This window comes from Atractosteus spatula, chromosome 10 (assembly GCF_055471065.1).
Source record: "Atractosteus spatula isolate fAtrSpa1 chromosome 10, fAtrSpa1.hap1, whole genome shotgun sequence".
Lineage (NCBI taxonomy): Eukaryota > Metazoa > Chordata > Actinopteri > Semionotiformes > Lepisosteidae > Atractosteus > Atractosteus spatula.
The window spans coordinates 601,844-613,755 of NC_142715.1; the positions used below are offsets into that span (position 1 = coordinate 601,844).

The 11,912-nt window shown below is 51.1% G+C and overlaps 3 non-coding genes and 1 pseudogene across 3 annotated transcripts; 1 reads left to right on the top strand and 3 right to left on the bottom strand.

Annotated features, from left to right (window-relative positions):
- The first annotated feature begins 3,058 nt into the window (after positions 1-3,058).
- LOC148824410 (U1 spliceosomal RNA) lies at positions 3,059-3,223 on the top strand. Its single transcript, XR_016092103.1, has one exon. It is a non-coding gene; the product is annotated as a U1 spliceosomal RNA (small nuclear RNA).
- A 623-nt stretch (positions 3,224-3,846) lies between these two features.
- LOC148824411 (5S ribosomal RNA) lies at positions 3,847-3,965 on the bottom strand (annotated as a pseudogene).
- Positions 3,966-9,012: 5,047 nt separating this feature from the next.
- On the bottom strand, positions 9,013-9,085 carry trnav-aac (transfer RNA valine (anticodon AAC)). The gene has a single exon. It is a non-coding gene; the product is annotated as a tRNA-Val (tRNA).
- Positions 9,086-11,504: 2,419 nt separating this feature from the next.
- Positions 11,505-11,576, bottom strand: trnae-uuc (transfer RNA glutamic acid (anticodon UUC)). The gene has a single exon. It is a non-coding gene; the product is annotated as a tRNA-Glu (tRNA).
- Between the last annotated feature and the right edge of the window lie 336 nt (positions 11,577-11,912).

Here is an 11,912-nt window from a genome sequence, read left to right on the forward strand (position 1 = left end):
CTTCATTCCGCCCTGCAAAATAAGTGCGCCTAAGCCTCTCATAATAGTCGCGAGGGGCTTCAGCTTTTTCGTGCTTAATATGGTGCGCAGCGGCCACGGCAGATATGGGATCGACAAAAGCCGAAAATTCTCCGATCATTGCCTGACACAGCTCCTCAAAGCTATTACAGACCTCCGGTCCTTGTCTAGACATCCACTCGTGGACCGCTCGACTGGTAGTTTTCCTTACTAACATAGCCTTTTCCTCTTCGGACGCTTCGGGCATAAACTGCAAAGTATATCTCAGCTCATCGATGTAGGTCTCCACATTATTCCCTGACGCTGACGGGTCAAACCTTTCTACATCTTTGGCTAACTGCCTCAGGGAGTGGAGGTTAATTTTTACGGTTTCTCCGCGGGCAGGGAGAAGGTCGTGATCAGGAGCAGGGGGTCTATGCCTGAATTGAATCACCCTTGCGTCTCGCGCAGGACTTGGCGATCTCCCCCATGCCAATCTGACCACAGGCCCTGGCCGGGAGAAACCTCTTCCCGGCACGCTGGGTGAGCGCTCCGGGCTGCTAGGTGGGCTGGCATGCAAGTGGGATCTAGCCTGTTTTGCTTCCAGTACGGCAGCATCTAACTCCTTTTGCCTTTCCTGGCTGAGCTCATTTAAACTCTCAATTTCTTTTTCTTTTTCTTTCAAGCTCGCTTCCAGGTCTCTCCTAGCTACCTCAGCTGCAGTTTCTCTAGCAGACAGGTCATCTAATTTACCTAAAACTTCCCTGAGTCTGTCTTCACTTTCCTCATTTTTCACTCTCTTTTCTCTGATTATATCCAACAGCTAAACTCGCTCTGCCTTATATCTTTCTAGCTTTCCCTGAAGCTTTTGAAACTTTGTCAGCTCGGACAAAGACAGTTCCAGCTGTTTAGCTAGATATAAGGCGAAACTAGATAGGACCTGAACTGCGTTCACAGAACCTCCTGTGTTAAGCTGCTTCGCTACCTTAGCTACTAAATTTACTTGCAGCTTTAAGAGTATTACCTTTTTTTTTCTTTTACCAAAATACAGTATGGAATCTAAACACCCGAGCAGATGGATTTCCAATCAGCACACGTTACACTAAACGCTAGAAAACAGGGGGATTTCTTTACGCAGTTATCAGCACACCTGGTGTTCGCGTATAGAAGCCGCGGTGCTGTGCTGAACTTGAACTCACAGCAACATCAGTTATTCTGTGCGATTGATTCTCATTTCATTCTAAACTCGCCCACCCAGGGACGCCATTAAATGTAGAGGTTTGATGGGTTTACTGAGGCAATTATTAATTGTAGCAGTAATCACGAGGTTCTTCGTTGGGGCTTTTAGAAAATCAATCGTCAGAACAACTAACAACGCACACACACGGGTTCAATACACAAGATGCATTTATTCATATAAATTGTGCACCAAACATATACTAGTCTGCCTGGATACGAGCGGCAGACCTTACTGTGAGGGTTATCAATATACAAGGTATATAATCTTGAAGAAATGCGAACACAAAGAGATACACAACAGAGAATATATGTCAATATATATCGTTCGGTTACCAAATCGCTAATCAGTGTTATTACCTACTGTTACTCTAAACTCGGAAGTAAATACATTACTCATGAATTAAATTGATAACAACTTGTTTTGAGGTACAATTGAATTCTCGAGACGCAATGTAGAACATGGGGTTTACTTATCCACTGTATGGATTTGGAATTTCCCGGCATGAACACCAAACCAGCTGACAGGCTCTGTTGCAGCCTCGGTTCCAGCGGTTGTCCAATGGGCGTTGTCCCGGCGTCCTCTGGCTACCGGCCAACCAGTCGAGAACCAGCTCGGAGTAGGACAGCCGGTGGAATCTGACTGCGGCGCGCAGGGCAGTTGTTGCTCCGAGGGGATCTACCAGCAGTCCGGCTGGCTAGTAGAAAGTCTCTATGCACAGAGTGTGACCGCGAGTCCTCACAAGTCACTCTTTTGCCTGGGAAGAAGCTGGTTCGTTCCCGGTCCAGCGCTGCTTCTGAATAAGCTATTCAGGTTGTCGACTAGGGTCCAACTGTAGGCTGCCGTTGATCAAGCGGAGCATTCACGTTGGTAGAATTCTGAGTACGTACGGGATCCTTGGCCTCGCGCTTAGAACAAAGTCCAAGTCCCTTTGCAGACAACAGCAGTTGTCACGTGATTGTCTCTGAGAATGCGCGGAAATGGTCAAGGAGAGCCCCGATCTGAGCTTGCGCTCCCTTTTTGACCAAGACACAGATGTGTGCTGATTGGTTGAGAGTTTGGCGGGCATTGGAGACCCACGTGGAATTACCACGCCCTGCCAGTCCCTGATTGGTTGGTCAAGGTGAGTTATGAGTCACTTACTCTTGACACTTAGGAATGCAGTCCAGATGTCCATTCGGCACTCCCTAGACAGATAGGCGCCAATGGATGACCATTGATCATGATAGCCAGGCTTAGCTAAGTGCATCCCCATCTGGGAGCTGTCCCTTATCAAAAGAAAACATCTTAAATCAGCCTGCATGAATACTTTCTCTGTGGCTGCACCAGAGATGAGATGGGGCCTCATTTAGGACAGCATACCACTGCTTAATTCTGTCTTATTAACAAGCATTGCCGCTACAACGGCATCTCTCCTGTCAAACACGTCAGGAGGAAGTTTGACAGGATCTGGGCCGTGGTGAACAGTGGGAAAGACGCCCTGTGGAGAGTGAGGAACATGGTGCTGTTCAAAGGCATCGAGGTCCCAGTCAAGGCAGCAGGTAGCCTGGCCCTGTTCATCACCGGAGAGAACTATTACCTCAGAGATCTGTGGAGAGAAGGGAGGGAGGAAGCAGAAACTCTGTGGGAAATAGAGAGCATAGGTCAATATCTCAAGAAACTGTGAAAAACATTATCATGTTTAAGTAAAGAATGTGATTTGCACCAGAAAAAAAGAAATTGTTGCTATGTAACTGGTACTGTGTCAAAATGTAATGAGATGTGATCATATATACTGTTTTAAGTATGTATATTAATGTCAAGCTTTCTAATTTGTTTTGTCCTGTATTTTTTTGTGAAAAGAAAATAAAGTTCTTAAAAAATCGGTTCACCCAGGGCGAGGCTCGGCCATTGCACTCCGGCTGTGCTGACCCCTGCGAATTCCCCAAATGTGGGAATCTCGACTGCATAATTTCTGGTAGTGGGGGACTGCGTTCGCGCTCTCCCCTGATGTGCTTGGTCCAATATCAGATGCGGAAGAGTTACGACACCACGAGCTGCGATAGGATCCCAGTTCGAAAGGAGTCGATGCCACTGCTGGTTCCCGGTTTCTTTTAGGTAGAGGTCCGGAGAAGCATTTCAAGCTGGTTGCACTACTCCTTCCTGACATTCATTCCCTTTTCAAAGTCAGTCGTTTTGCTGTAGTCTGCATTATTTAGGCTGATTATCGAGGTTAGCCTTTATTTGGTCATGGGGGCCTCGGTACTGTATGCTAATTCTCAAGACAGTTTCACCCGTTTTCTGATTGCTAGGTTCTGTACCAGTGCAGACATGTCAAACAGTGAATGGGTGTACCTCTATTGTATCCGTGCTCAATGAATGAAATCAGTAATAAATGAATATATGTATAGTTATACGAAAAACAAGTGGTTTATCGACTCTTCTTCATTTGCAGATTAAGAGGCAGCTTCGATATTCGTTTTACAAATGGGTTTTTTTTTATATGGGTCACACACATGCCATAGCAACAAAACATCTCTAGAGATGAGGCTATAGATCACCTTTCCATCCTCCAGGTTTTCCTCCCAAAGCCTACGGTACCAACGGCAACCCCAGCTGGCCGAGAGAGCAAGAGCTTGCAACACCTGGTATTCCCAGGAGGTCTCCCATCCAAGTACTAACCAGGCCCAACCCTGCTTAGCTTCCAAGATCAAACAAGATCGGGCACATTCAGGGTGGTGCAGGCACAAGCAAAAGCCATGGCGCCTGACTCGCTACTTGAAGCTGTGTGTGGCTGGGGCTCCGTGTCCCCCGAGCGGGTCTGAAGGATCGTTCGTGTGCAACTCTTTGGAAAGGAGCTTCTTTCCAAATCGCATTGCGTACCTGGATGTTGGCGAATGTGCTCCCTTGTGTTGGCTTGTCCCGCACTGGAGGAGAAAAAACAAACTGCTCGGAGGAGCACAAGGCAAGTCTTCACAAGACAATAACCTCCAGTGCACAGCACTCAAAACATTTCTGGGCTGTCGCGTGTTTTTTTCAGCACATAAAGCGCACCAGTCCAACACGTCGGCCGGGCGCGCGGCGCCTCCGCCCTCTTGTGGCCTTGCGGCGTCAGAGCAAGAGGCTCCTTCTCGCTGCCTTTCCGCTGTGTTGCAGAGCCCCGAGAGGGAACCTGGAGCGCACACTTTGTGGGGGGCGGGGGACCGCGTTTGCGCTCTGCCCCCGGTCTCTTGCGCGAGTACTAAATCTCACGGTGCCAGCCAGCGGCCAGGAGACAAGTACAATATCGCGGGACAGGGGGGCCTCGTCATTGATTGTTACATATGAGACGGGGATTAGGAGGAGACCCCGACTGATTGGTAAAGGAGAACACTAACACCAGAGTGACACCCCCGGCGTCTCTTTTTGAGAGACACCCTGGGATTTCCTTATGGCCAAGGAGGGTCGGGACCTCGGTTTTATGCCTCCCCCGAAGGACAGCGCCTGTTTGTGCAGCAGAGTGTCGCCATCAGGATGCTGGGGCATAAGAAAGCCACACAGACCGCAGGGTGAGCGCTCCCTACTGGTCCCAGTCACACCTCTTGCAGGAGCAGCAGCAACCTGAGCTTTTCCGGGGGGAATCTCCCATCCGGGTGCCGGCTAGGCTCACATCTGCTGGGCTGCCGTGGGTGAGCCCAGTCGAGAGTCGCAGGGTGAGATCTAGTCACCGGGGAGAAATGATACAAGCGAAGGATTACTCGGCTCCCAGCACTTGAAAAGACCGACAAATGACTCGTTCCCGCCGGAGCTGAATGTACCTGCATGTGTCGTGTCGTCTATTTCCCCCGCCCCGCTGTGTTTGCTGTATTGTCTTTGAAGCCGGCCCCCGAGACGAGACGGGCTGTTCCTGTGCCCCAATTAACACTTTACAGGTGCCATTCCCCGGCATTGTGGCCATTGTCGGTGGTCACACGCGATAAGATAAGGTGGAGGAGAGCGGGGCATGCCCAGCGCCAGACATTCAAGGAGGGGGCTGTGCGAGGTGAGGTGAGGTGCGACACGCCGGAGCCCCAACGCTGCTAATGCGGAGCACTTGTTGAACTGGCATTGAACGTGTGCGCACGGAGCGAGCCTTCCCTGCGGCGGAGCGTGGAAACTTTCTCCCCGCGCTGCAGGAGTTGTACAGCTCATATTTACCTGGCAGGGGAGATACCTTGATCAAGAAGGAGGTTCACCCAGGGGAGATACCTTGATCAGCCTTTAGGTGGAGTAGTTGGATTGTTTTTCTTGTTTTGTGGAAGCAGTGTTTGTTTTGCAGTTTACAAAATGGCAACTTTTGGATCCCGCAAGAATGCTGTGCGTTTTGAGCTTTTGGATGACCTCTTCATGGATTGTATGCAGTTCAGCAGAAAAGTGTTGCAGAAGGAACTTGGCTTTGAACCTCGGCACTTGGATTTCATCTTTGCTCTCCCAGGTCAGAAAGCATTTGAGGTTGTTTTTGCTACCTATTCTCTGTTTGAACAATGTGTGGATGTGTTTGAGGCAAAAAGAGGGAAAGTTCCTGCCCTTGAGAAGATCAACTTGCAGCCTCTGACACAGAGAGAGAGGAAGACGGTGCATGTTGTTATGTTCTCGGAACTGGCAAAGACAGAGGACATTCACACGTGGCTTAACCAGTACTGCACCGTCCACCATGGAACTGAGCTTAGAGATGTAGACGGTATAAAAACAGGAGCAAGGAAATTCGAGGTTCGCTTGCTACCGGACAATGTAAATGGAGGCTTAAGGCACCTGCCCTCTACAATCCGGCTGGGCACCTGCAATGGCTATGTTTTTTATGTGGGACAACCAAAGGTGTGTTGGCGCTGTGGTGCTGTGGGACACCTGGCATCGTCCTGCACTGTGAAATGCTGCAAGACCTGTGGTAAACAGGGACATTTAGCCTCTGACTGTTCAATGCTGCCAAAGTGCAATTTATGTGGCTCGGAAGGACACGTTTTTAAGAACTGCCCTCACGCCTACGCCAATAAACTCAAAATGAGAAAGAATGAGGCAGTGCTTGTTTCAGCCAAACCGGCCCGAAAAGCCAAAGCAAACAACAAGTCAAACAAAGAACCCTTGTTGGGCAAAGACTCTCAGCCTCCAGCCAGGATCAGTCCTGCTGTGGCTCCGGGGCCGGTGGAAGAGAAATCCACTACGTCCCCACAACCGCAGACTGCACCAGACAAGCACAAGGGTTTGAAAACCCCCGAGAACAGCGAGGACCCCTCCCCGACTCCTGCTCCTCAGAACGAGGGCCAGTGTGGGGCCCCCCGGTGGAGCGGGTCCAGCAAGGATACCCAGGATTCAGCGGAGCTGCTTTTCTCAGACTCTGCAAGTGCTACAGATGCCCTCCTCTCCTCCATCCAGTCCATCACGGAGGATCTGCAGCAGCTGGTGGGTGAGGGGGAAGAGGAGACTGGTGCATCGGCTGCACCCCTTTCCCCTCAATGCTCCCAGGAGCTGGACTTGAGGAAAAGGAAAAATGACTCTGTTTCCTCCCCGAGCGAGGAGGAAGGAGAGCATGGTGATGGGTACAGCTGGAACCCCTCCACCCCTCCCTCTACCCCCTTCCTTGAAATGGACTCCGTGAACGCTTTTACTGCTGCCACCCTGATGAAGGCTCATTCAGAGGATGGCTGGCAGGAAATTGGTAAGAAGAAAAAGAAAAATAAGTAAATCAAGAGAGGTATAAAAGCTTTGAAGATAGGTGGGATAAAGGGCCTTCTGATTGGTCAGGGGACAATAACAACAAAATTGGATTCCAGCTCACTAGCCCTGCAAAACTTAGTTCAAGACTTTAAACTCTCAGACACATATAGATGTATATATCCCACAACAGCAGGATATACATGGTCAGGGAGGAATAGCAGCTCCAGAATTGACTATTGCTTTGTCTCAGAGAGAGTGAAAGTTGTTGGGGTCACTCTTCAGCCTGTCTTCTTCTCAGATCATCAGGCTTTAGGGTGTAGAGTGGAACTCCAGGGCGGGACTGTCTTTGGCCCAGGCCTCTGGAAACTCAACACAAAGCTGCTAGAGAACGAGGGGGTAGTATCCCGCTACAAGGAGAAACTATCACAGTGGCTGTCCTTGCAGTGTCTGTACGGGTCAGTAGGAGAGTGGTGGGAGGAGGTGAAGGTGAGGACAAAGGCCTTTTTCATTGCTGAGGGAAGGAAGGCTGCTGCCAGACGGCGAGGAGTGCTAGCCAGGAAACAGAGACAGCTGCAGCGTCTCTACATGAGACAGTGGCTTCGATGTGCTCGAGGATATCACCCTTTTAAAAAAGGATGTCCGGAGCATAGCGGAAGAAAGTAGTCGAGGAGTGCTGTTAAGAAACTGAGTGCAGTTCTTGGAAGAAAATGAGAAGTGTACTCGCTTCTTTTTCAGGAAAGTGGTAGGCTCCAAGTCTGTCATGGAAAGTGTAGTTGATGAGGAGGGAAGAGAGAGTACAGAGCTGAGTACTATCCTCTCCTGCATCGAGGCCTTCTTGTCACGGAAGTCCAAGAGGACTAACCATGGGGAGCAGGAGGGCGGAAAAAGACCCATATGCGTAGCGGCGAGACGGGAAAAAGGCCCGGGCTCATTAGTGCAAAGAGTTCAGGAATGCCGTATAGAAACCTGTGCCCTCAGGGAGCGGACGTGGGGTGCCCTGGTGCTAGGCGGTTCTCAGGACATCCGAACGTCAGTGCTGAGCGAGGACAGAGTGCAAGACCCGGAAATATTTAGCCCAAGGGAAAGAGAGGGACAGGAAGGACAGCAGACCACAAACTAGGGACAGGACAGAGAAGAACCGCCCTCTGGCTGCAGAGGGTGTGACACTTCTACTCAAGACTGTACAGCTCTACAGAGGTAAAGGATGAAGAAAATCTTTTTTTTACCTCAAAGCTAGAAAACGTTTTGAAAACTCCGGGTGCTGACAGGCTCCCTAAAGGGGCGTCTGCTTTTACTACTTGCACGAATGAAGGCTGTTCCGGGCATCATGCAAGCAAACTACATAAATATGAGAAAACACGCAAGAGAGTTGTCACTCAGAGTATCGAAGGGTCGATGTATACTGGGACTCAGTTGAAATGCAACGTCAGGACTTTTCCGAATTATGTCACACGAAGAGAGCACAGCGTTTTCCGCCCTGCCACGTGTGTATCGGTAACTCGCCGTGATCGTATAGTGGTCAGTACTTTGCGTTGTGGCCGCAACAACCCCGGTTCGAATCCGGGTCACGACAGAATAGGGGCGTCTGCTTTTACTACTTGCACGAATGAAGGCAAAAAAAAGCCAATCGATGTGAACGAACGGCGCTTTACAGAGGAGTACTGCCTGACTGGATCGTTGATGAACGACAGAGGCCACTCCGACCTCTTCTCGGGTTTCTTCAATGACTTACTAAGGATCTTCTTCACATTCGCCCATGCAGGGGAAGCCAGTTACACCAAAGCAAACGCAGGAAAGTGCAATTCAAGCAGAGACCAGGAGGGACTTGTTTACACCGAGAGTGGTCGGAGAATGGAACAATGCGCCCAGCCCTGTTGCTGGAGCCGATTCTTGATGAGATCTTGGGCTCACTAAGAAGCCCCCGCTGGATGCTAATCTTTCTGTTCTTGCAGGTCCTGCGCTGCTTTTGAGCCGACAGAGCTCGTCCTGGTCTGTCGGCACAGCCCAATTGCAAATGATCGGCTCCGCGTACAGAAGGAACGTGCGTTTGGTACAAGAGGGCATGAAGGCACAAGAAATACTTTGGGAACAAATACCTCTGTGAAGTACAGGAGTGTGCACAACGAGGCTGTTTCCGCCCGGTCTCGAACCGGGGACCTTTCGCGTGTTAGGCGAACGTGATAGCCGCTACACTACGGAAACCTGCAGGGACCGCTGCTGGTGTCTCGCTTGCGTTTCGGGCTGAGAAAGGGAAGCGTCACTTTAGGCAGGGGGCGCTGGAGAGAGGAACAAAGGGCGCGATGAAACAAAATGCCGAAACCCGGGATCGAACCAGGGACCTTTAGATCTTCAGTCTAACGCTCTCCCAGCTGAGCTATTTCGGCAGTGCACAGAGCGCACAGCCACCTGCTCCAGCCTTCCTGTGTTGCGGCATGAGCGCACCAAGAGGAGCGGGAGAGTGTTGCAGGAACGTCACTCAGAAGGAAAGCCACCCAGCTGCGCCCTCTGAGCTCTGTCCAGCGCATCTTCCTCGCATGGACTCCTGCCTGCGATGGGCAGGAAACAATTAGCAAGAACAGAACAACACCCCATGGGTGTCTCATGACCACACCTTAGGTTGTGACACGTGCAGGTGTGAGGGGTTGCCGGGCTACTTTGGAGCAGAGCCTGGGCAGAGGGGGGGCGGGAAAGCAGACAAAGAGGTGACACCTCAAGGTCTGCACGATCACAGCTCTCCGCCGCCCCAGGCTTCCGCTCGATAAGCTACTGGACACACCCGCCCCTCCTCACACAGACCGTGGAAAAGCCCCCGAGTGGGAGGGCTCTCTCTTCCTCCCAGGAGTTCTTGGACACGACGCACAGACAGAGCGCGGGGAGCCGCCACCTGCAAACACGGCTCCAGGCAGGACTCCACTCCGCAGGAGCCGCAGAGCAGAGGAGATGGGGGCAGCTTAGCTCCTGTGCAGAGACCTGAGCTGTTGTTGCTGCGGACGCTGTCTTTTCTGTTCTCGGGGTAGGAGTGAATGTTGAGTTGCCCTTAGAAATGAAGCAGAGCACTTCAACGGCACGGGTGTGTGTGTGTGTGCGCCCTGGTGATTCTGGGAGACGGATCGAACCTGGGCTAAAAGAGAGGGGGCTTAGCCCTCTTCCATTTGATACTTCAAAGTTGTACAACCCATTTGTATCTGCTAGGCGGCGCAGTCGTCGTGCACAAAGAACGCTTTGAAAAGTGTCCAAAGCAAGTCATTCCAAGTTGGTCGTTTGTGTTTTCCGTTCAGACGCGAAATGCTGAAATGATCTCTCGGCTCCTCGGTTGTCATTTCTGCTCCGTAAAGGAATCACAGCACGCGTCGCCTTCCAGCACGCTGGGTCTTGAAACGATGCCGGGGGTCGGAAAGTGCGCTGTCTTCCTCGTTAGTATAGTGGCAAGTATCCTTGCCTGTCACGCGGGAGACCGGGGTTCAATTCCCCGATGAGGAGAAGCTTTTCTTTTAACTCCTTAGAGAAAGGACTGCCTTTCACTTCTCTGTTTTCTTTCACAGCGTCGTGGACCTTTTCGATGCTCTCGCTTTCAGAGCCTCCGCACGGCACACGACTCGACATCAGGAAGCACATTGAAGTGAAAGCAGGGAGCGCTGCGACATGCACTGTGCAGATCCCGCCACACTAAGAGGTGAGTGGGTCTGTTCGATGCACAAAGAATGCTTTGATAAGCGTCAAAGGCAAGTCATTCCGAGTTGGTCGTTTGTGTTTTCCGTTCAGACGCGAAATGCTGAAATGATCTCTTGGCTCCTCGGTTGTCATTTCTGCTCCGTAAAGGAATCACAGCACGCGTCGGCTTCCAGCACGGTGGGTCGGGACACGATGCCGGGGGTCGGAGAGAGCGATGTCTTCCTCGTTAGTATAGGACCTGTCACCTGTCCCCACCTGTCATGCGGGAGACCGGGATACATCAGGACGCGCATTGAAGTGAAAGCAGGATGCGCTGCGACATGCACTGTGCAGATCCCGCCACACTAAGAGGTGAGTGGGTCTGTTCGATCACAGCGCTAGGCGAATCCCCAATCCCCTTTCGTGCGTGGCGACAAAAGAAGCCTGTTTCCGCCCGGTTTCGAACCGGGGACCTTTCGCGTGTGAGGCGAACGTGATAACCACTACACTACAGAAATGGTGGTAAGACGTGCCCAGCGGCCCAGTGCTGAGCTTCGCCAATGCGATTCAGCTGCTTCCAGTGCCTTTATTGGAGTGCGCTGATGGACCGTGCTCTCTCTCCAGAGACCAGCACGCCTGTCATGGACGGAGCAGGAAAGGCGGCGCCACATTCTACAGCCCTCTCCACGCAATCGACGAAATCGGGCTACTGAAGTGGAGAAAATCGCCTCTCCAGAAAGTGCAAATATCATCTTGGAGAGTATAAATCCTATTGCCAAAGGTCAGCCCTGTCTACCAGAGTAACCCTCCCACCTCCTGCAGCGATGATCAGCTCGTCTCACACGCGAGAAGTTTCGGCTGGAAACAAGCGCCCTCTCTTCTCGCACGTTTTGCACGTTCGAGTAGTTTTAATGCGGCTCCTTCATACACGGTGCTGATCTTTTGGAAAGCAGGAGGCAAAACTGACACGTTCCCATACCGGGAGTCGAACCCGGGCCGCCTGGGTGAAAACCAGGAATCCTAACCGCTAGACCATATGGGAGATATATGAGAAATATATATGAAATATATGAAATATGAGAAAACACGCAAGAGAGTTGTCACTCAGAGTGTCGAAGGGTTGATGTATACTGGGACTCAGTTGAAATGCAACGTCAGGACTTTTCCGAATTATGTCACACGAAGAGAGCACAGCCTTTTCCGCCCTGCCACGTGTGTATCGGTAACTCGCCGTGATCGTATAGTGGTCAGTACTTTGCGTTGTGGCCGCAACAACCTCGGTTCGAATCCGGGTCACGGCAGAATAGGGGCGTCTGCTTTTACTACTTGCACGAATGAAGGCAAAAAAAAGCCAATCGATGTGAACGAACGGCGCTTT